Here is a 23,757-nt window from a genome sequence, read left to right on the forward strand (position 1 = left end):
AATTGAAGACAACAGAAGCAAAGAGAGAGGGAAGAACCAGAAGGAAAGAAGGAAGGAAGGAAGGAAGGAAGAAAAGAAAGAAAAAAAAGAAAAGAGAAGAGAAAAGGAGAGGAAGAACATCAATGATGACCCTGATTCTAGTCCCAGTCTGGTCACGAGGGTGCTACAGAAGAGTTAGTCCTGGAATATCCTTTTCTCTTTTTGAGCACTGAGTAGCAACCTTCTTTAAACTTGGTAGAGAAGGGCTAAGAACAGCCACTCCTTCAAGGCTTGTGATTGCCTTGCTGGGTCTCTCCTATTTCAGGCCAGCTTCCCTGTCTGTCCTACTTAATGTCTGTTAAAGGGTTCTAGAGAGAAGATGTGGAGAAAGAGAACCAGCTGCCTGAAGTGAGTGACTGCCATTTACTTTCTGCAGAGTGGAGTTGGGTGGATGTCTCTTTGTCATGTGAGCATTTGTTAACCCCCGAAGCCAAGTGAGGGGAAGCAGAAGAGAATCACCTACAGAGAGAGACTGGGCATATCTGTAAGAGGGAGGTTCTTTTTTTTTTTTTTTTTTTGGTACCAGGGATCGAACTCAGGTCCTTGCGTTTGCTTGGCAGGCGACTGAACCACTGAGCTAAATCCCCAGCTATATCTGTAAGGAAGTGAGACTGCAGTTTCTTTTCTTTCCAGTCATCTGCTTATGCATGTGCTTGCAGATCCGCCTCTATGCCATATCAACTTAGAGAAAAAGAACAAAAAAAGAAAAAAGAGAAAATAGTCTGAACAAATGGGCAGAGAAGAGATATAGTTTAGATTGAAAATGTCCCCCAAATCTCTCATGTGTTCAGAGGTGGAGCTTTCTACAGGAGACTGGCTCATGATTTTTTTTTAAAGGTGATCAATCCATTGATCCCAGCTGAATGTGCTGTTAGGAGGTAGGTGGGTCAGCTGCAGGTGTGTGTTCTTGTCCCCAGTTCCCTTCTGTCTCTCTGCTCCCTGGCCACCATAAGGGGAACAATTTTCTTCTGCTATGCCCTTTCACCATTGCCCTTTTTGCTTTGGAGCCAGCCCACCGTGGACTGAACTAGGAGCCAAATAAACCTCCCTCCTTTGAGGTATGGGTGTCAGGCAGGTATTGTGTCCCAGCAGTGGGAAAGCTGACTAATACGGTCAGTGAGATGAGATGGGCAGTGAGAGAGGAGACTTCTGGCAAAATGGGCAGGAGCCACATAACAGAAGGCCACGTGGCCATGGCAAAATATTTTGATGGCAATTTTTTAAATTTTTTCAAGCATTTTCTTGGCCTTTGCCTACTTATAGAAGACTCTGGATTTGGTAACCTAATTTTATTTCATGGATCACACATATCATATAATTCTAAATAATTTTGGTCTCAGTGGTAAGAAACTGCTGAGATATCTCACATTTGTTTTGTTATGATCTCTTTGGGACTATTTTATCTACATAGTTGTCAAAAATTCACTTATGTTATTCTGGCTTTCATCTCACCAAGCTCTTCATACCCAAAGATTAAATCCTTACCCATTGTTTATGTGTACATATTTAAGTATATAATTATAATTGACATCTATGGTCTGAAGCATATATGTTTGCTAGAAGATTGAAATAAATTCAAATGTTGTTACAAATAGTTCAGACTAATCATGCCAAGAGAAAGCCACTAATTTAGTAGCAGATAGGAAATGTGTAGAAGATAATGAAAACATGGCAGCTAAAAGTTCTGCTCTTTGATATTTATGATTTAAAACCCAGAACAGGAAACCTTTCCTCCTTAGAATTAGCTTGAAACTCCAGAGATAGGAATCTCTGCCCAGAGCCATATGCTTCAATCCTCATTAGAGTCCAGTTCCATAACCACATTAAAGAATGCACAGACTGCCTAAAACGTGTGCTCAACCCTCTCATAGCAATGTTCCTGGTTTCTTTAATACGAATTACTGTCTTCTCAGCACAATCCTTATCTTCTACCTGCTATACTTTACACTTATGCAAATAGTTACTCTGAAACCAACATGTTACCTTTTAGTTAATCTTGGAACATTAAGTATTGCAGCTGTCTTATGGAAGAAACAAAAAATTTTTCTGTTCATATGGAAATACCTTCATACTGCTCATAATAAATGAAGGATTATGAATAGTATATCAGTTATTGCAGTCATCATTATAGAAGTGTATTTCCTTGGGTTCTTATGGGAAATTACTTTCTTTGGCACATTCTTGGGAATTATTTCCTGTGTTCCATTAGTTTTGCAGGATGACATTCTAAAATGACAGATGCAGTTCTATTGTTTTGTTAGAGTACTCTGTAAATGCTCTTAACATTCCTGTTTGAATGCATATTATATTATATTCTCTTTGAATATTATCTGAGAATATGATTCATAGTTTAGTCTTAATGTTCTTGAAAAAAATCACTTAATGAACAAGAAGGAAGCTTGTTCTGGTAGAAAGTCATAAAGAACCGAACAGGTAATCCTTGTTCTAGTCCTGATTCAACTGTCACATAGCCTGTGGCAAATTGCTTCGGTTATAGCACCCGCTTCTTCATCAGTAACTTATTTTTTTTTTGGTACCAGGGATCGAACTTGGGACCTTGTGCTTACAAGGCAGGCGGCAGAACCACTGAGCTAAATCCCCGGCCCAGTAACTTATTTTTAAATTCTCCTTTAGTTTACGATTTCTAATATCCTATGATATGCAGTATTAACTAAATATTCACTAGGCAACTTAAAATCCTGTTGATGGGACAAAATTTAAATATAAAGATTATGGAAAATGTGTAAACAAGTGGTAACTCATGTGGTGTATTAGTGAGGAATACTAAAAAGAGAAGTCCATTGACTTAATTAAGCAGCATGGAGGTTGTTTCAAAAAGTGTATGGTGCTCTCAAAATCAGTTGGAAGCTAGAAAGGAGCCAGGCTTGGGGGCGGGAGGACTCCAGGGAGCTCTGAAGAGCAGAGGAGCGGGGGTACTAGCACTGTAGCATGACGGGGACAGTCTCAGGAGGATTTTGCTGTTGTGTTGACATTGCTGTGTGCATTGCTCTTGCTTCACTTGCTCATGTTCACTGTGCGGAACAGGAGCATTCAGTAGGCCCAAGGTTAGGTCACATGTCCACCCTCTGACTGTACTTCCAGACAAGAGCCTGGCAAAGTAGCTACCTTCAATTATTCTCCAACTAGAACCTTCCACAAACAGGAAACTATTCCCCATCAGAAGGTTAGAGTGCAGTTAAGATGTAAAATTGCAAATGAAAAATGTCTACTATCGTATTAAGTCACAGACTACAGAAGTGAGTTCACTTTGGAGTTATTGAGAGACCTTATGAAAGAAACTGGAAACTGGGTAACTAGAAATCGAGATGAGGTTAATGAAGGGAGATTAAAAATGCCATGCCAAGGAAATAACCAAACCAAGAAAAATATATCTTAGCCATGTGAGTTCAGTCTGTAGGACTTTAAATATCATTCTAAGTCAGCCGCATAGCATCTTTTAATTCTCAGAGGGGCATTATGGTAGATCTTGTGAAAGAGAATAGTAATTTGTGGCACAGTCTGTTCCCTAAACCTAGCAAAATTATTTCTTCTCGTCATTTTACTTTCACTTTTTTCCAAAGGCATCTTTAAAATGCATATTCCTTAGGACACGGAAGAATTTGTTTCTTCAGTCTTCTCACTCATTGAGAGGATAACCATCCCCTAAATTATAGAAACAATGAGCACAACAATATATGTTGAAGCTAGTGTTAAGAAATCATACACTTTTGTTATGGATATCATTTGTGTAACTTTTTTTTCTCCATTTCATTAAGAATTCTAGTGATGGATTTGAATAGAATGGCATGTCCAGGAACACTATTTATACTTTCTACTAATAAAAGCATAGTTTTCTTTCCACAGGATTAATGGATACACATGACAACAGCAATCCCTTGATTAATAGGTTTCACAGGATACTGATGACCAATAGAACTCAAAAAAGACTTCTGTGACTGATGTATTTGAGTTAAATGATAATTCTCTTTTATTTACCATGCAGTTAGAATTGAGGTCTTCAGGTGTTTTTTAAATTTTCACAGAAAACACCCCAGAGTTTAATGATAGTAACATGAGGAAAAAATGCCCCCACCTGCCTGTCTCCACATAATTTCAAATAAACACATAAAATCTACTTCCAATGTAACATTTTCATGAATATAAACTTGAGGATTCCTGGGTGCTGAGCATGCATATTAGGGACTCAATAAACATCCGTTGATTTAATTCAAAATGCATCTGGAACCTTATAGATAGGGGCTTCTTCACGCTAGTTGTCAAGAAATTACATTACTATTCTTTGTAGTAGTCCTGCAAGGATCTCACTTTTCTCCAAAAATGGTAGGAAGAACAAACAATCCTCTAGATACCATGAGTAAACAGGGACAAAATATTTTTAAAGTATCCTACTTAGATGAATTTACAAATCTGTCTATTTTCAGATATCCACAACAGAGAAAATTTGTACAGGAAAAAATTTTGTATATCCTTATCAAAACTATCAAAACTGGCAAATATATATCTATAATATATATTATATATATAATTGCAAAAAACATCTAAATCTGGAATATTTAAAAACTATCGCCGGGGATTTAGCTCAGTGGTTCCAGCGCCTGCCTCACAAGTGCAAGGATCCAAGTTAGATCCCCGGTTCCAAAAAAAAAAACAAAACAACTGTTGTCTTTTATGTATTGGCTTGATATGCTTGATGGCAACAGGAAGGTGATGATTATTGACTTTCTTAACTTTAGTTTTTCTCACTAAAAATGACAATTGACATGAGGTGGGCTGAGAAAACAACAAAAGTTCATTTTCTCCCCAGTTAGATGTGAAGAATATGTTCCATGTGTGGTAAATTTCTGCACATAAGGGTAAGATGCTATGGTTAACATGGCTGCTCTGGAGTAGTAGAAATGTGAAGGCAGATGCTGGCTGTGAATGTTGTGTTGCTGGGGCCAGGCCAGCAGCTGGCTCTGAGACCCCCCACAGAACACTGGGAGGGGCCTTTGCTTTGGTGAATTTGTCACAGCAAGGGATCTGGCCCTGAGCTTGTCTAGGATTGAAACTGAAGTTTTTATCAATTTAGAAGAATGGATGAATTTTCAAGCAACAGATTTGGGTAAATGAAGGTCACACAATTGATGCCTAAAATTGTGTGCCAATTTACTAAGTGTTAATGGGAAATACAATTTTTCCACCAACCAAAGATCTTTAGTCTTATGACTTATTCCATTACTCCCTGTGTGGATAATTGAGTATAAGATATCAAATTATAACCTGAAATTTAGCTGGTTGAATGTGAAATCAGAACAAGGGCAATTGGTTAAGTAATCTTTAATTGTTAATGCATCTCAAGACACAGACAATTATATTGGCCCAACAACATTCTTTCTTTCTTTCTTTTCTTTTTTTTTTTGGTACTGGGGATTGAATTTGGGACCTTGCACTTTTGAGGCAGGCGGCAGAACTACTGAGCTAAATCCCTGTTCCAAGAACATGACTTCTTACGTTTATATCTCTTTTTATTAGTCGCTTAAGATACATTTAACTATTTAAGGTCCAGCTGGCATTTTAGGAAAAGTTGTAATCCTTCATGTACTGACTACAGGAGAATTTAACTTTTAACTTTTGTTCTTACTGGCTGTCATTTATAAAATAAGGTGTAAATTAAATTTATAAGTACAGTTTCTTTTTTTGGGGGGAGTACTGGGGATCAAACTCAGGACCTTGCACTTGAGAGGCAGGTGGTGGAACCACTGAGCTAAATCCCTGGCCCTATAAGTACAGTTTTTTTTTAACTTTTACTTATTTATTTATTTATTTAGCACGGTGATTGAACTCGGGACCTTGCACTTGAGAGGCAGGCACCGGAACCACTGAGCTAAATCCCTGGCCCTTGTAAGTACAGTTTTAAAATGTGTCTTCAGGCAGCAATAAAAGTCACAAGTATTCTCAGGAGCAGGAGAGTTTAACAAGATTGAGTCATACCAGATGTAGGAAAGAATTACTTGTTATCCACTGTTAAAGAGTTGGAAAGGATCATCCAGTTGTGGCCTAAAATATCACATATGAAGAAGTATTTGGTGGTGAAAATACTTCCCAATGCCTTTGTATGATGCATATGAAATATTCCTAAACATTATCCATGTAGTTCTCCTTGGATTTTAGACCCCTACCTGCCTTAGCAGCAAAGTAAGTATCCTGAAACCATGGTACCACAAAGTATGGTAGATCTACTGTGTAGGTGACATTAAACTTGGCCATGATTCATGTATGGTTGACCTCTGAACTCTTGGGAAAGTCGTATCTGATATAAAATTTCAAAATTTTTAGTCCACACTAATTTTAATTTTTTCTTACTTTTCATATTGTCTGGTGTTGGCAAAGGCCAATGAAGAAAGAAGAAAGAACTTGAAGTTTGCCTGATTTCCATTAGCCCATTCCCCATCCTCAGTGAACCCCTAGACTCTTGGGGTACAGCATCCACTGAGGAAGACTACAGTCTGGACGTTCTTGACCATGACTGACACATAGGTACACAGGTACCACTTTGAATAGACTTAAACCCAAAGGATAATCCAACGGGTTTGTTTGTGTTACAAGTAAAAACAATATCTATTTCCTCCATTTAAAAAAGAGTCTTGCAAAAAATTAAATAGTGCATTATTTCTCTTATATGAGAAACCAAAAATATAAATTAATCGAAGAATAAAATAAAAGAAAGATAAGGAGGAAGACTTTTTGGAGATGAGGAAGGAGATCAACAGAGTGGGGGAAGAGAGGGATAGGGGAGTAGAAGAATTAAAAATCTAGATTATGGGCCGGGGATTTAGCTCAGTGGTTTTGTTGCCTGCTGCGCAAGTGCAAAGGCCCGACTTCGATCCCCAGCACCAAAAAAAAAAAAAAAAAAAAAAAAAAATCTAGATTGTATGTTCAGCTTTCTCCAAAAATAAGACCTAGTGGGAAAATAATCAGCCTTGAAAATTAGAGATCAAAAACGCCAGCCCCAGTTGGCTGATTTTGGCTTCACCTGCTATCACTATTCTCTTGCTTGGTGGCTCCTCTGCAAGGCAGATTTTTGATCTCTAGTTTTAGTTGTTTTGTTGTTGTTTTTGTTTTTTTGGTACCAGGGATTGAACTCAGGACCTTGTGCTTGTGAGGCAGGTGGCAGAACCACTGAACTAAATCCCCGACCCATGATCTCTAGTTTTGAAGGATGATTATTTTCCATGTAGGTCTTGTTTTCAGGGAAAGAGGTATAACTGGGAACCCCTGAAACATTAGCAGAAACCTTTGCAGTAGATTCCAGTTTCCTGCCCAGTGTACGATGCAGGCCTTGGTAGGTGGGTGGGGAAATAAAAGACAGAACTAAGAGAGACAGAAAGCAAGGAGCCAGGACGGCCAGTGGTGGTACAACTCACAAAGGTCCTGGCCAGTTCAAGCCACTGATTTTTATTGGTAATCATTTAGGGTAAAGGTGAGCTGTGTGCAAAGGCAGAACTAGGTGTGAAGACACACAATCATGCAGTTTCTATGGAAACTAATGTAAGCAAGACTTGTAAAAGACAAGACAAAGCATTCTCAAATTAGGAGAAAAATAGACAAAATATATGGTTGTAATTAGAACATTGTCCTTCTAGTTAGTAGGTTTTAATTGTGGGAACATAATTTGGGTGTGAGTCACTCTGACCTTGGCATGTAGGCTTTGGGTGGACTCACTTCTATAAACAAGCTAATTGTGGGGTTAACTCTTCACAGCCTGCAGTGGTTACAGCCTGTTTGGGGCATAATCAACATTGCAGTCTCCTGCAGATATATATTCTCCCCAAACCAATGTAACTTATGTATCACAAATATTAATATAAGATAAATAAAATGACAAAGCTTACAATATTCATGTGTTCTTTGTAAAATTTACAAAAGAACTAGCTTTAAAAAAAAGGTTTTGTTTTCATCTGAATAATTTCTTGTGTTTTCAACTGTCTCTTGTTAGGTTCCGATAGCTTAGGGAAATTAACTCTTAGGACGTTAGAGTTTACTTATCCATCAGTTTAAAGTCTTTGGTAAGATTTTGTTTTTTAAAATTCTGGTTAAATGAACTAGTATTATTACGGGGACATGCATATACCTTATTGTAAGAGTTTTTATGTCCTAGTATAACAGAGTTATCATAATTGTTGTCTTAATATGCTTAGACATGTTAAGACGTAACTAAATTATAAATAATTAAATTGTTTTGCTGAGTTGCTGAACCCAATGCATTAATAATAATACTTTGTGTATTGTTTAGAGTCATTTAGCTAGCAGGAGTCATGTTCCTTTAGTTGGTTAAGATGCAATCTTGCTTTATTCTTACCTAAAACGTATTTAAAATTAAATATTTAAATGAAAGCTATGTCAAAGAATGACTGTATAAAGAGGTTTTTCTCAATTACTTTGCATATAAACATTTAAAAACCAAGCCACAGTACAAAATACATTTAAGATGTGACAAAAATAAGTTCTGAGTTGGTAAATAGGCATGAATTTTCATAGTTCGTATTCAGAGATACCTAAGAAATTCTGGGTACCTAAAAAATTCTAAAAAGTATTGTCATAGAAAAACACAAATGCAGCTTAACTACTGTACTAACTGTAAAACAAACAAACAAACAAACACATTAATAAGATGTCCTTTTGTTCTGACTCTGCTCATTCCTAATCTAAAGTCAGTCTTTCTCTCTCCCGTCCTTCCTCCCTCCCTCCCTCCCTTCCTTCTTCCTTCCTTCCTTCTTCCTTCCTTCCTTCCCTTTGATGGCTTTTCTTATGATGTTTAAGAATAAATAGTTGATTGAAGAAAAGTCTCTGTTGGAAGGGAAGCACCTATTCCAGTTTGGAAAATGCCTGATTCAATTAAGGGAGAGGGATATGTGTCATATGTTCGAGAAGCAGGAAGGAAACTGGCAGGCAGAATTTCCGAAGTGTGGGAGGAGCATGTGCTTTGAAGTGATATGGACTGTTTTAATCCCATCTTATCCCTAACTAGTAGAGTGAAGGTGGATGATTTACTGTTATAATGAGAAAAGAAGAGATGTAAGTCACAGAATTTATGATAACATCAAATGAGATCAAGTGAGCAAAAAGTACCTATCAAGGTGCCTAGCCCACTGTGGTGCTCAAATGCTACTTTCTTTTGCTTTTTCTTTTTTTAATCTGTAAGGTTTAATTGTAACCAGGTGAAAAAGAGAATTTCCAAGATAATCTTTCCCTCCTAGTTGTTTGAAAGTTTCTACTCCCTTAATGTGATTGCCCTGGTAACACCCAGGAGAGAGTTCTTTCCACCTGGTCTGCAGACATCCTGCAGGCAGTGTCTCTCCTGATTCACTTAGTTTACTTACTCTTGCTGTGATCACCCCTATGAGGGGGAGATTGGTTCAATTCTATAACCAGGAAAATATTTCACTCTCCCACCGTGGCAATAATGGCCCGTCTGCCCTTGTGGAGTGAGATAATAGCGGCTGCTGACTTACTTGAAAGTTTCATCTATACAGTTTTGTCCTTTTCCACTTTTGTCCAATAGCTCTTAAGCTACTTTTTTTTAAAAAGTAAATATTTCTTGATGTTATTCAAGGACAGGATATGGAAATATCTCACTTATTGTTATATTCTCACATATTTTGGGATAAGATCTCTTCAAATGGATACAGTTTAATTTAGCTTTTCCGTTATTTTAGGATTAAGTAACTTCTTGTACCCATTAGTTCTCACACTTCTTTACTTTCTCTATGTGCTCTGGATAGTGTAGATACAATATTACAGTGAACTAACAGTTCACCAAGCAGAATCAAATCTAATCTCACAAAACTTGTTTTTCAAATGTAAGAGCCAAAGTTGTGATTACCCAAGTGCCCAGAGCATAAAATGAGAATAGGAAGAGGACAAAATAATGCAGATTGTTTTCCAATAGAAATATAGATGTATAATTAAAATAATTTTCAACTTTTTAGACACAGCCTAGATTTGACTATATCCATAATGGCAGAGACACAATGAATACCTTGTTTCTTTGGCTAATGATGAAATATTTCATTTTAAAAAATAAAGTTTTGGGCTCGGGATTTAGCTCAGTGGCACTGTGCCTGCCTTACAAGTGCAAGGTCCTGAGTTCAATCCCCAGTAGCAAAAAAAAAAAAAATACATTTTTTACTGTATTGTCCTGTACTACAAGGCCAATAACTTAAACAGAAGGAATTTGGACAGAATAGGATGACTATATACTTATGAACAAAACTCCTTTGGGAAATAATGATCACTTGATTTTGGAAGAAGCAGTTATGGTTTGCTACAGTTACTACAGAGACTTCAAAAGAAGCCATTATATGCCTTTAGTTGAATTTAAGATACAGAAAATTCTGGTAAAGCTTTTCAAACTGTATTTAATACATTGAGTGAATCAGAAGTGAGAAATGTTCTAAATCAATAACCAGCATTCTAATATGTCTTTTATGTAATTCAGCAAGAGGAGGTCTGGGAGACTCAGAGCCATGTGATTTCTAGTCAAGCCCAGACAGCTTGCCACCCTGTTCTCCCAGGAGAGAAAATGGACATCTGGGAATAAGAAAAGGCTACCCACTTGGGATTTTATTACTTTTCACATGTTATTTTCCATCTCATTTGCCTCCTCCACCAATTTCTCACCCCTGCTATTTCTTTCACTGCCAGCATGGCAAAGAACAAATGTGGTTATTGGTACATATTGGTGGATCCATAGTGGTACTTTGGGTGGGTTTTCTATTTCTGTTCCAGGGCAAGGGTGCACACAGAGCTGGGACATTTTTCTACAGTTCTAATGGTTGTTTGGGCCAGAAGCTGACTGATATCCAGCTGAATTTAGAAACTGTTATTTAGGATGACCTTTAAATGTGTTGCATTATAGATAATTGGAACTTAGATTCAGAAAAGCAGTACAGGAAGGGGGGAGCAATAAGCTCTGGAGTAGGATCTTTGTTCTGTACTTCACTAGATATGTAACTTTGGGTCAATCGCTCTTTTTCTCCCAGTTACCTCATTTATAAAATGGGAACAACCGAAGTGTTCACTTGATAGGTTTGTTGTGGATCAATATGTTGATTTGTAAAGCATTTAGAAAATGCCTGTCTCATGATAAATACAATTTAAGTGTTTGCTATCACAGGTTTACAGTCCCTTATTTGCAATTTTAAAACGGAAAAAGCTGAAACAAACATACATATTATAGGAAACTTATTTAGTAGCAAGATCTGACTGACTAGAAGTGATATATGACAAGTTCAAGCCTTTATTTATCCTACTTTGTGTGAGTATTCACAGGTATGATTGAAGAGCTATTAATGTGTTTGATTAAAAGCTACTGCCAGACCCCCCTGGAGTTATTACACAAGATAAAGAATGATTTTTAAAAACACTCTGAATTCAAAAGATATCAGGTCCCAAGGGCTTTTCAAAGAGATTATTGGACCTGTGTTGCTATTTCATCTGATGAGATAGTGATATGCATCTTGTATTTCATTTGCTAATCACAAAATAAATGGTTTGAAAATGACTTTCATGCTACAGTGGAGTTATATAATAAAGTGATCTACTAAGCTTTGAGAATGGAAGTTCTAACTAGCACAGAATTCATATATATTTTGCCATGGATTACAAATTTTTAAAGCATTTGTGTTGAGCATCATCAATCCCAGAACTTCTTTAATAAGTGCAACCTATATAAATTGAGAACTTTCTTTGTGCCCAGTGTTATGCTAAGCAAGTTACTTGATTTTCCTTTACTCTTCTTGGCAGCCCTAGTTAAATTGAATTTTATCATAATCTTGCTTAACATATAAACACACTGAGAAGTCACATAGTCTATGGAACTCAAACCCAAGTCTGGGCATTCTAAAACAAACTTATGCAATTCAGTATGAACTGATTATCTTTTGATGGTTGTGTTTGAAAGACATCATTAAGGACATGATAATAACAATAGCCACATTTATTACACCTTTCCTAGCTGGCAAATGTGTGTATTCAGTTTTACTAGATCACTAGTCTGAGGTGAATGATTCAGGAAAGAAGCTGAATAAGGCAAAGGTCTTCCTTGATTTATGCTTTAATTATGGAAACCTCATAATTCCAAGCAAAGTGGTTACTATGGGAATATATATATTCACCCTTTTATCCTCAATTTAGAGTTAATAATATACTAGTTTACATAAAAATGTAGAAACCCGCTGGGGATTTAGCTCAGTGGTTCTGCTGCCTGCCTTGAAACCTCAAGGTCCTGAGTTTGATACCGAGTATCAAAAAAAAAAAAAAATGTAGAAATCTTTCTACCACATAGTAGTAATATTCTCCTACCCAGCTTTGTGTGATAATTACCATATTTGTTACATCAGCGTACATGTTTATATCTCTAAATCTGCAAGGAACTTCATAATTTATTTTTTTATTTTATTTAATTTTTTGGTACTGGGGATCCAACTCGGGTCCTTCCGCTTGCGGGGCAGGCGGCGGCACCAGTGAGCTAAATCCCCGACCCAACTTTATAATTTTTGACCTAAAGATTTAGATGTACTTTAAAGATATTTAGTGGGAAAACAGTATTTTATATTTACCTAGATATTTACATCTTCATTTCTTTCTGAGGATTTGAGATTTTCTGTTGGAATCATTTCCTTCAAAGTAACTTTCAAATAATTTCATTTAGGGTTTCGGCAAATCTGCTAGCTAGCAAATTTCCTGCGTTTTCTTTTATTTGAGAATCTTGTTATTTTGCTTTTGTAGTTGCACCACGTATTTATTATATATTGAATTCTGACTTGACACATTTTTCTTTCAGCCCTTTGGAGATATTGCTTCCTGGAATTTCTGCTCCTGTAGTATCAAGTGAGAAATCTGTGATAGTTTGAAACATTGTTCCTGTTTGTAATTACGGTGTTTTTGCGATCTGTCTGTGTGATTTTCTTCTCAGTTTTGATATACTGCAGGTGCACTATAGTGGGCTCGCACGTATCTTCATGCTTATCATCTTTGGGGTTCACCAAACCTCTTTGATTTGTTTTGTTTATTTATTTATTTATTGAGACAGGGTCTTGCTATGTAGTTCAGGCTGGCCTTGAACATACTATTTAGCCCAGGCTGGCCTCGAACTCGTGGTGATCCTCCTGCCTCAGCCTCCTGAATGCTGGTATTATAGGCATCCACCACCATGCCCGGCTGCTCTGTATATTTATATCTTTTGCCAATTTTTGGAAAATGTTGGTATTACTTTAATTATTTTTAATTGTTGATATTTTAAAATTATTTTTGTCACATCAGTTTCAATCTGGAACTCCAATTACACATACGTGATATATATATATATAATATATACATGATATTTATATATTTGATTTATATATATATTTGTCATTCAGGTTGGACTATTTCTATTGTTTTATTACTATTTCTTCTGTCATTGCTGTTCTGTTACCAAGCCTATCAAATAGTTTTTTAAATTCAGAGATTTCATTTTAGAAAAATTTTAGAATTTTTTTTCATAGTTTCTATATCCTTACTGTGATTTTCTATCATTTTATAGATTATTGACATATTTCCCTCACCTCAACCAAAATTATAATAATTACTTTAAAATAGTTTCAAATTTTGGATCATAGTTCTATAAATGTAACATTATTATCTAAATCATACTTATATATTGTTATATTATAAAAATTTATACTGAATTTTTAACATATATTATATTGAACATATATATTTTCTTTTGAAAATACATTTTCTTTGGAAATAGGTAACTTGTTTTCAAAATATGTTCAGTAATTTTTATTATGTGTTCAGTAATTTCTGGATTGTATCCTGGATTTACCTAGGGATTAAAAATATATATTGAGATATAATTTACAATTTATGTAGCATAAATTAACACCACATAATAGTGAAATTTGATAAATTTTAATAAATTTGTGCAAAACCACCACAATAGTTTTTAGAACACTTTCGTTACCCCAAAAAGTTCATTCCAGCCCACTTGTTCTCCATTCCCATTTCCAGTCCTAAGAAACCTTTTTTTTTTTTTTTGGTACTGGGGATTGAACTCGGGTTCTTGCGCCTGCGCAGCAGGCGGCGAAACCACTGAGCTAAATCCCCGGCCCGCTAAGAAACCATTTTGATGTGCTTTCTGTGTACACTGACTTACCCTTTCTAGACATTTTATATAAATGGGGAGATACATTATATTGCCATTTGTATCTGTTTTCCTTCTCTTAGAACAATTTTGAGGTGTTTCTGTTATTGAATATATCAGCACTTTGTTCCTTTTTATCGTTGAAGAGAATTTCACTGTGATATGCTACACTGTGTACATCCTTTCACCACTGATGGAAACTTGGACTGTTTCCAGCTTTTGGCTACCTTAAATAATGTTGTTATGAACTTTTTATAAAGTTCTTGTGTACATGTTTTTTATTACCTGTCTCTGCTTTTAAACCCATGTATGAATTCTTATTTCAATTGTTACCTTTTTCAATTCAACTTCCAGTTTATTCTTTTTAGTAGATAATTGTTTTCTTATAAATTTTTCTGAATTTTCTCATTATTTTCTTAATTTTAATGACTATCTTAAGCACTGTTATTTTAAAGTCTCTAATGATAGTTCTGTTATCTGGATCATCTTTAGTTTAGTTTCTGTTCCCGATATTCTTTTGTCTTTTGTTCTATGGTCTGATTTCTTCTCTTGCCTAGCAACATCTGATGGAGCTTTAGATATCCTGCACAAAAACAATAGAGGCCTTAGATGATAATGTCTTCCCCCAAAATGATTTAATTTCATTTTGGTGATCAGATAGAGATAATGGCTGATTAACTGGATTCTATACTTTTGATAAGACTGGTCTAGTTCTAACCTGTCTTCATTTCTAGTTTAAAGCCCTTATTTGGGGAGCATATCCAATCTGTGGTCTCATATGAAATCATGGTTACATTGTAGGCCGTCTCTAATTTTGTGAATCTTAAACTATAGCCTGTGTGCCCTCAGTACTACCATCTTGCTATAGACCCTGTCCAGCTGTTTGGCGTTCCCCTACTTTCCCCTAAGAGTCTGTGAGTCTTGTTTCATATATGTACAACTTTAGAGCTGGAACCTCTTAGAGGGAAACTGAATGTAGAATTCCAGGCTTACATTAGTGTGTTTTCTCTTCTTCAAGTCTTAACCCCACCGGATTCCCACAACTCAGTGACAATGCTATAAGCCAGGTTTGTCTTTCTGTTTAGCCTCTGCTTCTCTCCAGCAAATTTGTAGGTGCCATGAAGGAAAATAGGGCAGAAGCTCACCTTATTGTCTATCCCTTTTTTCCAGAGCTGCTTGACTTAGATGCTCTCTGAGGTTGTCAAACTGTGATTTCATGCATTTTGTAGTTACGTTGGCAAGGTTACTCTGTTATAATCACTTATAAAATAGCTGCAAGCATTTTCCCCAACTTTCTTTGGAAACATATACAAGAAAATCCTTACTTTATAACTGCAATATAATTGTCATACCAGTGAGCAATGTTATTTTTAAAAAATTACATACTTTCACAGTGCCGGCCACAATGGTATACATCTTTAATCCAAGCTACTTAGGAAGCTGAGACAGAAAAAGACAAGTTTGAGGCAGCCTGGGCAATTTAGTGAGACCCTATCTCAAAACATTTAAAGAATGACTAGGGATGTAGTTTGGTAGTAGAGCACTTGCCTAACATGTACAAGACCCTGTAAAACACACACACACACACACACACACACACACATACAAACACACACCCATTCATTATAAAAGCAGATTGAGTTTCTTTTGTGCTGTGTATAAAGGAACTCAACAAATGTGATTTATCTAAGACAAAAACCTTACAATACTAATATTATAAATCTATAGTTAATATGCCGGCTACTATGGGCATTTGGTTGACTATATTTTTATCTTAAAATGTAATAAAAATTACAAAATGACAATTTGGTGGCCCAGTTCTCTATAGTGTGTCTTTACCAAAATCTGACTTACCACATTTTTTCTAAGTCACCCTTCTGAAAATTGATTATAGTTTTATGCAAAAACATTGTGTCACATATGAAATATTTATTGATATTGCCATTGATAACTGTCAAGATATTTCTTCTTATGAACATTACTTCAAAAAGTGATTGACAAAATATTTTTCTTTCTCTTTATCCTTGTGTAAGTTTTTGAAAACTGTAAGTCTGACTACTAAGTATCAGAACAGGAAGTAGTCATTTCTGCTTACTAAGTGTAATTGATACTTTGACAATTATCAAAAGCCTTGATGGGCTGGGGATTTAGCTCAGTGGTTCTGCCACCTGCTTCGAAAGCACAAGGTCCAGTTTGATCCCCACTACCAAAAAAAGAAAAGAAAAGAAAAGAAAAGCCTTGACATTGTATTATAATCCACATGAATGATGAGTATTTCCCTTAGGAAAGAAACTTCAGCTTGACTTACAGAATTGCATACTTAGTTATGACAGTTTAAAAATTGTGTACCAGTCATATTTGTAAGGGAAAATTGAGTTTTGGCATAAGCAAAGGAGATTGCTGGATATATGTCTGGGGCCGTCATAGAGTTTTTGGTGATTACTGAACCTATAGGGAATGTCTCTAAGCTATTTCACCACAAAGTTATTGTAAGGTTAACTTGTAAAAATCAGATAACAATGCAAATAATTCTTTTCTGTAGTCATGCAGAGAAATTCCTTTTTAAAAATTTCATTGGGTTTGGGCTGGGGATTTAGCTCAGTGGTTTTGCCGCCTGCCGCGCAAGCGCAAGGACCAGAGTTCTATCCCCGATACCCCCCCCCAAAAAAAATTCATTTAGTTTGTTGGTACATTTTAGGTATACATTATAATCACATTTATCACTGGGAATTGTACCTGTACATGATATATTTTAGTTGTTATTTTTTCCCATTTCCGTTTCCTCCCTTCAACCTCTCCACCCCTTCCTATTTACAAAAGCTTTGTTTCCATTTTTTTCCTTGTTTTTTCATTTTTTTCTTTCCCTTCATTCCTTTCACAAAGAAATTCTTTCTACAGATGGAAAACACTTTCCCTCCTGTGGAAAAGTCAGTTTAGCAAATTCAGTATTTCAAAATCAAACACTTGATTTCTTTGGTATCCTTTTGAATCTGCCACAATGGGTCTCTCATCTAATTAATGAGGTAAGTAAAATCTTGCACATATATGTACTTTATATTTGTGAGAGCCATATTTTTAAAACCTTTTATTTTATTTTATTTTTTATTTTTTGTCTTCTGTGTGGATTCTTTTTTTTTTTTTCCCCATTAAGTTTATTGGTACATTTTAGGTATAAAATACAGTTACATTCATCATTGGGATCTTGTACCATTACATGAATATCTTGGTTCTTATTTTTTCTCCATTGCCCTGCCCTCCCTTCACCCCCTCCACCCTTCCCTATTTGCAAAGACTTTGTTTCCATTTTTTCCCTTTTCTCATATTTTTTCTTTTCCCTTTTTCCCTTTGCCCTACTCCTTCCACTTCTCCTGCTCCTTTAGACCTTTTCTTCCTATTACACAATATCAATTATACATTTTTAAAATTACAATATCAAGATCTAGGAGACATTACCACAGATTTTACAGAATTTAAAAGCATATAGAAAGCATATTACAAAAATCTTTTTTGAAATAAATTTGACAACTTCTAAGAAGTACCTTGGAAGACAAATTAATGAAACTAACTCTGGAGGAAATATAAAATTTGAATAGCACCTATTAAAGAAAGTATTCCTAGCTTGAAAACCTACCTATATGACAACAGCAGGCTCATATACATTTTAACTGATAAATTATATCAAACAATTAAAGCAGAAAAAAGAAGGAACCCTTCTCCCCTCATTTTAGGAACTCAATATTGTGCTAATCCTAAAACTGGATAAAAATAATAGAAGAAAAAAGTATGAACATAGATAGAAATTTGTTTAGCAAAACAAACTATTAGACTTCAGATCTGGCAGTATGCAGAAAGTGGTTTTGTTATAGGGATGGCAGTGTTGGTTCAGCATTGGAAGATCCACCCCTAAAAGTCATCATTTTAACAGAGGAAAGGAAAAAGCCATATGATCCTGTCACTAGTTGGAGAAAAAGTATTGGACTAAATTCTACAGCTGTTCATGGTAAAAGCTATCAGGAGACTAGAAGTAGAACAGAACCTTCTCAACAGATTAAAGAGATGTACTCCATACTTCCAGTGAGAACACCTTATATGAATGGAGAAGATACAATGCTTTCTCCCTAAGGTGGGGAACAAGGGCAGATATACTTACTCTTTATCTGTCCATTAAACTTTGAAACCTAGGCCCAACCAAAATAGACTGGCAATAAAATGACACAGTTAGGATAGGATTGGCAAGGTAGAGGCAAAATCTTTATATGTAGATGAAATGATCATCTACAGAGAAAATACTAAGAAATCTCTAGGGGTCCCTAGAACTTGTAATTGAATTTAGCAGGATTAGAAAACACAAGGTATATATAAAAATTCAGGTCTGTGTATATGTGCTATAAATGAAGGATTGGATATTGATTTTTTTTTTGTTTTTTTTGGTACTGGGGATCGAACTCGGGTCCTTGCACTTGCGCAGCAGGCGGCGAAACCACTGAGCTAAATCCCCGGCCTGGATATTGAAATTTAAAAGTTATGTAGGAGTACAAAGGACCTAGAAAAGTTAAAAAAAAAAAAAGAAGAAAGACAAAAAACAATGTTGGAAGACATTTAGTACCTAATTTTAAGACTTCTTCTAAAGCTACAGTAATCAAGGGAGTGTTGGTGTAAGGAAAGACATATAGATCATTTGAATAAAACATAGAATCTAGAAATAGAACCACACATATATGGTCCACTGAGGTTTGAAAGATCATTTAACATTAGCATTTTATAGAATATAAACTCAATTCAAGAGCTGAGGAAGAGATAGTGTTTTCAGCAAATGGCCCTAGAACACCTGGTATCTGTATGTAAAAAATTAACCTCAACTCTTTATTTCCATACATAAAAATAGCTTGGAAGGATCTATGAACCTAAATATGAAAGACTAAAACTATAAAATTTTAAGCAGAAATTATAAGGGAAAGTGTCCATTAATTTAGGGTAGGCAAAAATTACCTAGGATACAAAAAACATGATGTATAAAAGAAAAAATTGATAAATGAGATTCCATCAAAATTTAGAACATCATTAATGACATCATTAAAATGAAAAGTCCTTAAACAGACCATATTTACAATGCATATAACCTATGATCAGAATATATAAAGAATTCTTAGAGCTCATTAATAGACAACCCAATTAAAATGTAGACATAAGAAGATGATAAATAGCCAGTACAGCACAAGGAAAGGTGTGCAACTCTAGAATCAGAAAAATACTCATCAGTACAATAACAACATTGAATTATACACTCATTAGGGAGATGAAATTAAAAGTTTAAAAAGCCTTGTCATAACTTTTTCTTTTTGTTGGATTCTCCCCCTTTGCATTTAATTTGTCACACCCAATGGATTCATTCTGCTGGGTTTCCTGGGGTTGTGATCCTCATTGTCTTTTCCTAGGATATTGTCTAAAATCTTTCCGAGTGCCAGTTTCCTATTCATGAAGTTCCTGAGGTGCTCTTTATCATGAAAGTATCTTATTTCTCCATCAATTTTGAAAGATAGTTTTGCAAGGTACATCAATCTGGGTTGGAGGCTGTTTTCCTTTAGGGCTTGAAATACATCACTCCAAGCTCTTCTTACCTTGAGGATTTGCATTGAGAAGTCTGCTGTGATTCTGAAGGAGTTTCCTTTGTATGCAATTTGTTTCTTTTCTCTCACTGCTTGTAGAATTTTGTTCCTCTGTTGGATTTCTGGAATCCTAACTATTATATGCCTATGTGGAGATTTTTTTTTGATCAAGGCTAGCTGGAGTCCTATATGCCTCACTTATCTGTATGTCAAGTTCTTTCCCTCTGCTTGGGAAGTTTTCTGCCATCACTTCTGTGAAGGGTTTTTTTATGTCATCTGCACTCTCTCCTCTTTCTTCATTGACTCCCATCAGTCTTATGTTATTCTTCTTTGCATTGTCTAGCAGCTGCTGGATTGATTTCTCATGTTCCCTGTTTTTCTTTTCCTGGTCACTAATTGCAATCTTATTTTCTGTATCTGAAATTCTATCCTCACATTGGTTCATTCTGCTGTGCAGACTTTCGATGGAGTTTTTAATCTCCTGGAAATCTGTTTGCAACTGTTTTATGGATTCCATTTCTTTCCTATGTTGGGATTCCATCATGTTCCTCAGATCCTCTATTTTTTTATCTGTGTCCTCTCTAGATTTATTAATCATGTCTTGCACCATGAGCAAAATCTTTGCTGTTATCTGAGTAATTATTTTTGATTTCATTTTTCCCAGATCCTCTTTTATTGCCAGTTCAGAGAGTCCAGGTGGTTGAGTATCAGATTGTTCCATCTTGTTTCCCTTTGGGGTTGCTGCAGGTGATCCGGAAGTCTATTTTTGAGGCTTGTTTACGTGTCTTCTCATTTCCACGGGGGGTGGGGGGGTGCTTCTGGTGCCTGAGCAGCTCACCTTCTCTGCTCTAGGAGCATGGGATGGCAGTGGGGGAGCTTCCTTCCAGGTGCTGGGACCGGCTCAGCTTCTCTGCCCTAGGAGCATGGGATGGCCTAAAACCTTTTGTGAAAATTATCACTAAGTGCAGTTCTTCCTTTGGCTTGGTCATTTGTAAAACCACTTAAGGGAGAAGTGAATTCAGGTATGGACTTTAAACAGATTTGAATGGGTGAAATGTTGATCCATCAAAGTGAGAAAAACAAGAGCCTGCTTCTTTCTACAGACTTAATATTTAGATACACAACATAGGAAATAGGGCTAGGATATTACAGAGATTTCTCAGAGCTTTGTTGTTTGTTTTAGTAGTGCTTATAAAAATCTGTTTGCATTAAATCTTTTATATATGCTGTAATCATTTTTAACATGATTTCTTGTTTTATTCTTTACTTCAAAGTTTATCAGTTGGTTCAATAACTAAAATTGCTCACACTTCTGATAAAAGATATAAGTAAAGAGAGGAATAGCTAGAAGCATGAACTGTCATGTTTGCAAATCACTAAAATACAGGACAGTCTCTTAGGTCATTTAAAAAGAAAACATCATGCAGATGTGCCCCTCTTCCCCTGCAGGAGAGATACAAGGAATGATTTCCCCATCATTACCACTGAACAAAATATTCAGGATCTCATCCTTCTAGAGGATTCCTGAAGTATTCATAATCCAGATGGGGATTTGGTCCATAGGATATTCAGGTCTAATAAACAGGTCTAGAATAAAGACAGATTTAGTAAACTCACAATAACGAGACTAAGAGGCATCATCCATGCCCAAAATCCATTGGGGAAGCCCTGGATCCTAACTAAATCCTAATTTATTTTCCTGAGAAAATAAACTAGGGCAATGACATTATCATGCAAGTGGAGACTCCAGTTTACTCAACTTCTATTCAATACCCAGTCAGATAGTGCTCTTTGCAATGGTCCTTAAGTTCACTCATTTGTTTCTTCTAGGGCAAAAAGCCCCATTCCACATTTTTTTGGGCCCCCAAGTTTCTAAGTCTCCTTTTGGTACCTTCTTTCATTTATTCACCACTTCCTAATGTCCTTTCAGCCCCAGATGGGGAATAGGGAAAAAAACCCATTCCTCTCTGTTCAGACTTCCCTCACAGTCTTTCTCCTCAAACCTAGTCCTCTTTTCACAATAAACCTTAATGGCTCATTACCCTTAGAGACGGAATCATTAAGAACCAAAATATTAGTTCTTTTTCTTAATATTCAAACCCTGCCTCTAGGAAAGGGAAAATATTTGCATTTCATTATTCTTTGCATGAAAGAAATGAAAAAAAAGACTAAATAGTTTGAGTTTGCATATTATAATAGTAACAAAATTGGTGTCCTGACACAGAAAAATACTTGATTGGGAGATTTTAGGCAGTGGAAAAATAGAATTGGAGTTGAAAAGACCCCCCCCTTCACTCTATTTTTTTTTTTCAGATCCAGAATACAGAATACTTTACCAAGGTAGAATCTCTTACACAAACCATTTAGGTCTGACATACATTTCTGAGCTCAAAAATTTTTAGCTTTTTAGAATGGTAACAAAAATTTGTATACCTTATGTGAATTTTGTATATAATATCTTCTGGAGTGGTTGGAACAGCACTTCTTAGTCAAAGGCACACTCCTAGATCTATACACATGCAGATATGTCGCTTAAACCTGAATATTCATCTGAACCTTATAGTAAAGAATTTAAATGGCCTCACATCAATTATCATCAGCTTTTGCTAATAAACCATCTCAGGTGAGATTGTGTTTCACTGCCAATGAGTTTTTAAAAAGTGCTTTAGACTTCCAGAGTTTTCCAGATTTTAGCACTTTGGGTAAGTCATTTGGGCTTTTATTTCCTCAGTTTTAAGATGTAATCAATTGGAAAATTCAATATGCCTATAATAACAGCTTTGAGACTCAAAAAACAAATGCTCCATTTATTATTCATGTGTTTTTACTTTTTAATCTTTTGCTATGTCTTCATTGTATATATGTAATTTCATTGCCTTGTGAACATCCTGTGCGTAATACCGTATCAGTGCTATTTGGGTCTTGTTTTGCTTTTTAATTTGTTGAAATTTCCTTTGTGGCTAGCACATGGTTATTTATTATAAATTTCTCGTTTACATTAAGAGATGTTTATTCTCAGAGTGTGAATACTATTAAATTACATTCTTTAGACATTGTTCATACTAACTGTCCATATTAATTTTGAATCTGCTTGATCTATTGTTGTCCAAGACAAGTTGCTTAAAGGTTTCTACTATAATTGTAAAGGTGTCAATTTTTCTTTGACTTCCAAACCTGTTTTTCTTTTTGATAAATTTTATATTAATGTTTAATGTTTCATGACTTCTATATGATGAAGTGTTTTTTCTCTATTATTCATTTTTGCCTTAAATTTTTTGTCTGATATTATCAGCTTTCTTTTTATTAAAATAAGTCTGATGTTTTTAATATACTCTATTTTTGGGGGGGTGTTTGGGGATTGATGGCTTTTGCACTGAGCTACACCCCCAGCCCATTTTTTATTTTTCATTTTGAGGCAGGGTATTTTACTCATTCATATTTGTTGTAACCACTGATGCATTTAGAATTATTTTGGCCTTCTCATTTTGAATTTTTGACTTTTTTCTTTTTTTTTTTGGTACTGGGGATTGAACTCGGGACCTTGTGTGCTTTCGAGGCAGGCACTGTAACCACTGAGCTAAATCCTTGGCCCTCATTTTGAATTTTTAACGTTTTATGGTTCTTATTTTTTCCTCATTTTCTTTCTTGTGTTGCACAAAACAAAGATTTTCTTCATTTCTTCCTTATATTAAAATTTTACCCCCAAACTGCAAACTAAGGCAGAAAGAAAAAAGCATTCTTTCATGTCATACTAAAGGGTACTAAGGCTATTCACATGATTCAGAGACTGTGCCAGAGTTTAAATTTGCTCTTTATCCCTTGATTAAGCCTAGACCCTATGAAATTACATGATAGTTGATAGATTTTTGTCCATTAGAAATAGCAACCCTGCCCATAATTGTTTTACTTTTTTCTCCCCAACAT

General features: G+C 35.7%; 1 long non-coding RNA gene across 2 annotated transcripts in view; it reads left to right on the forward strand.

Moving 5' to 3' along the window:
* Positions 1-23,757, forward strand: part of LOC147829666 (uncharacterized) — a 63,930-nt gene that overhangs the window by 17,289 nt on the left and 22,884 nt on the right. Inside the window, exons 2-3 of one of the 2 annotated variants that reach the window (XR_015448755.1) lie at positions 5,868-5,940; positions 6,430-8,759. This is a non-coding gene — a long non-coding RNA (uncharacterized LOC147829666). Of the gene's footprint in view, positions 1-5,867; positions 5,941-6,429; positions 8,760-23,757 lie in introns of those variants that run through there. The other variant, XR_015448756.1, reaches the window with a different exon arrangement.

The sequence above is a fragment of the Heterocephalus glaber genome, unplaced genomic scaffold (assembly GCF_053883595.1).
Source record: "Heterocephalus glaber isolate CG9 unplaced genomic scaffold, H.glaber_assembly_v1.0 deba00000546, whole genome shotgun sequence".
Taxonomy (NCBI): Eukaryota; Metazoa; Chordata; class Mammalia; order Rodentia; family Bathyergidae; genus Heterocephalus; species Heterocephalus glaber.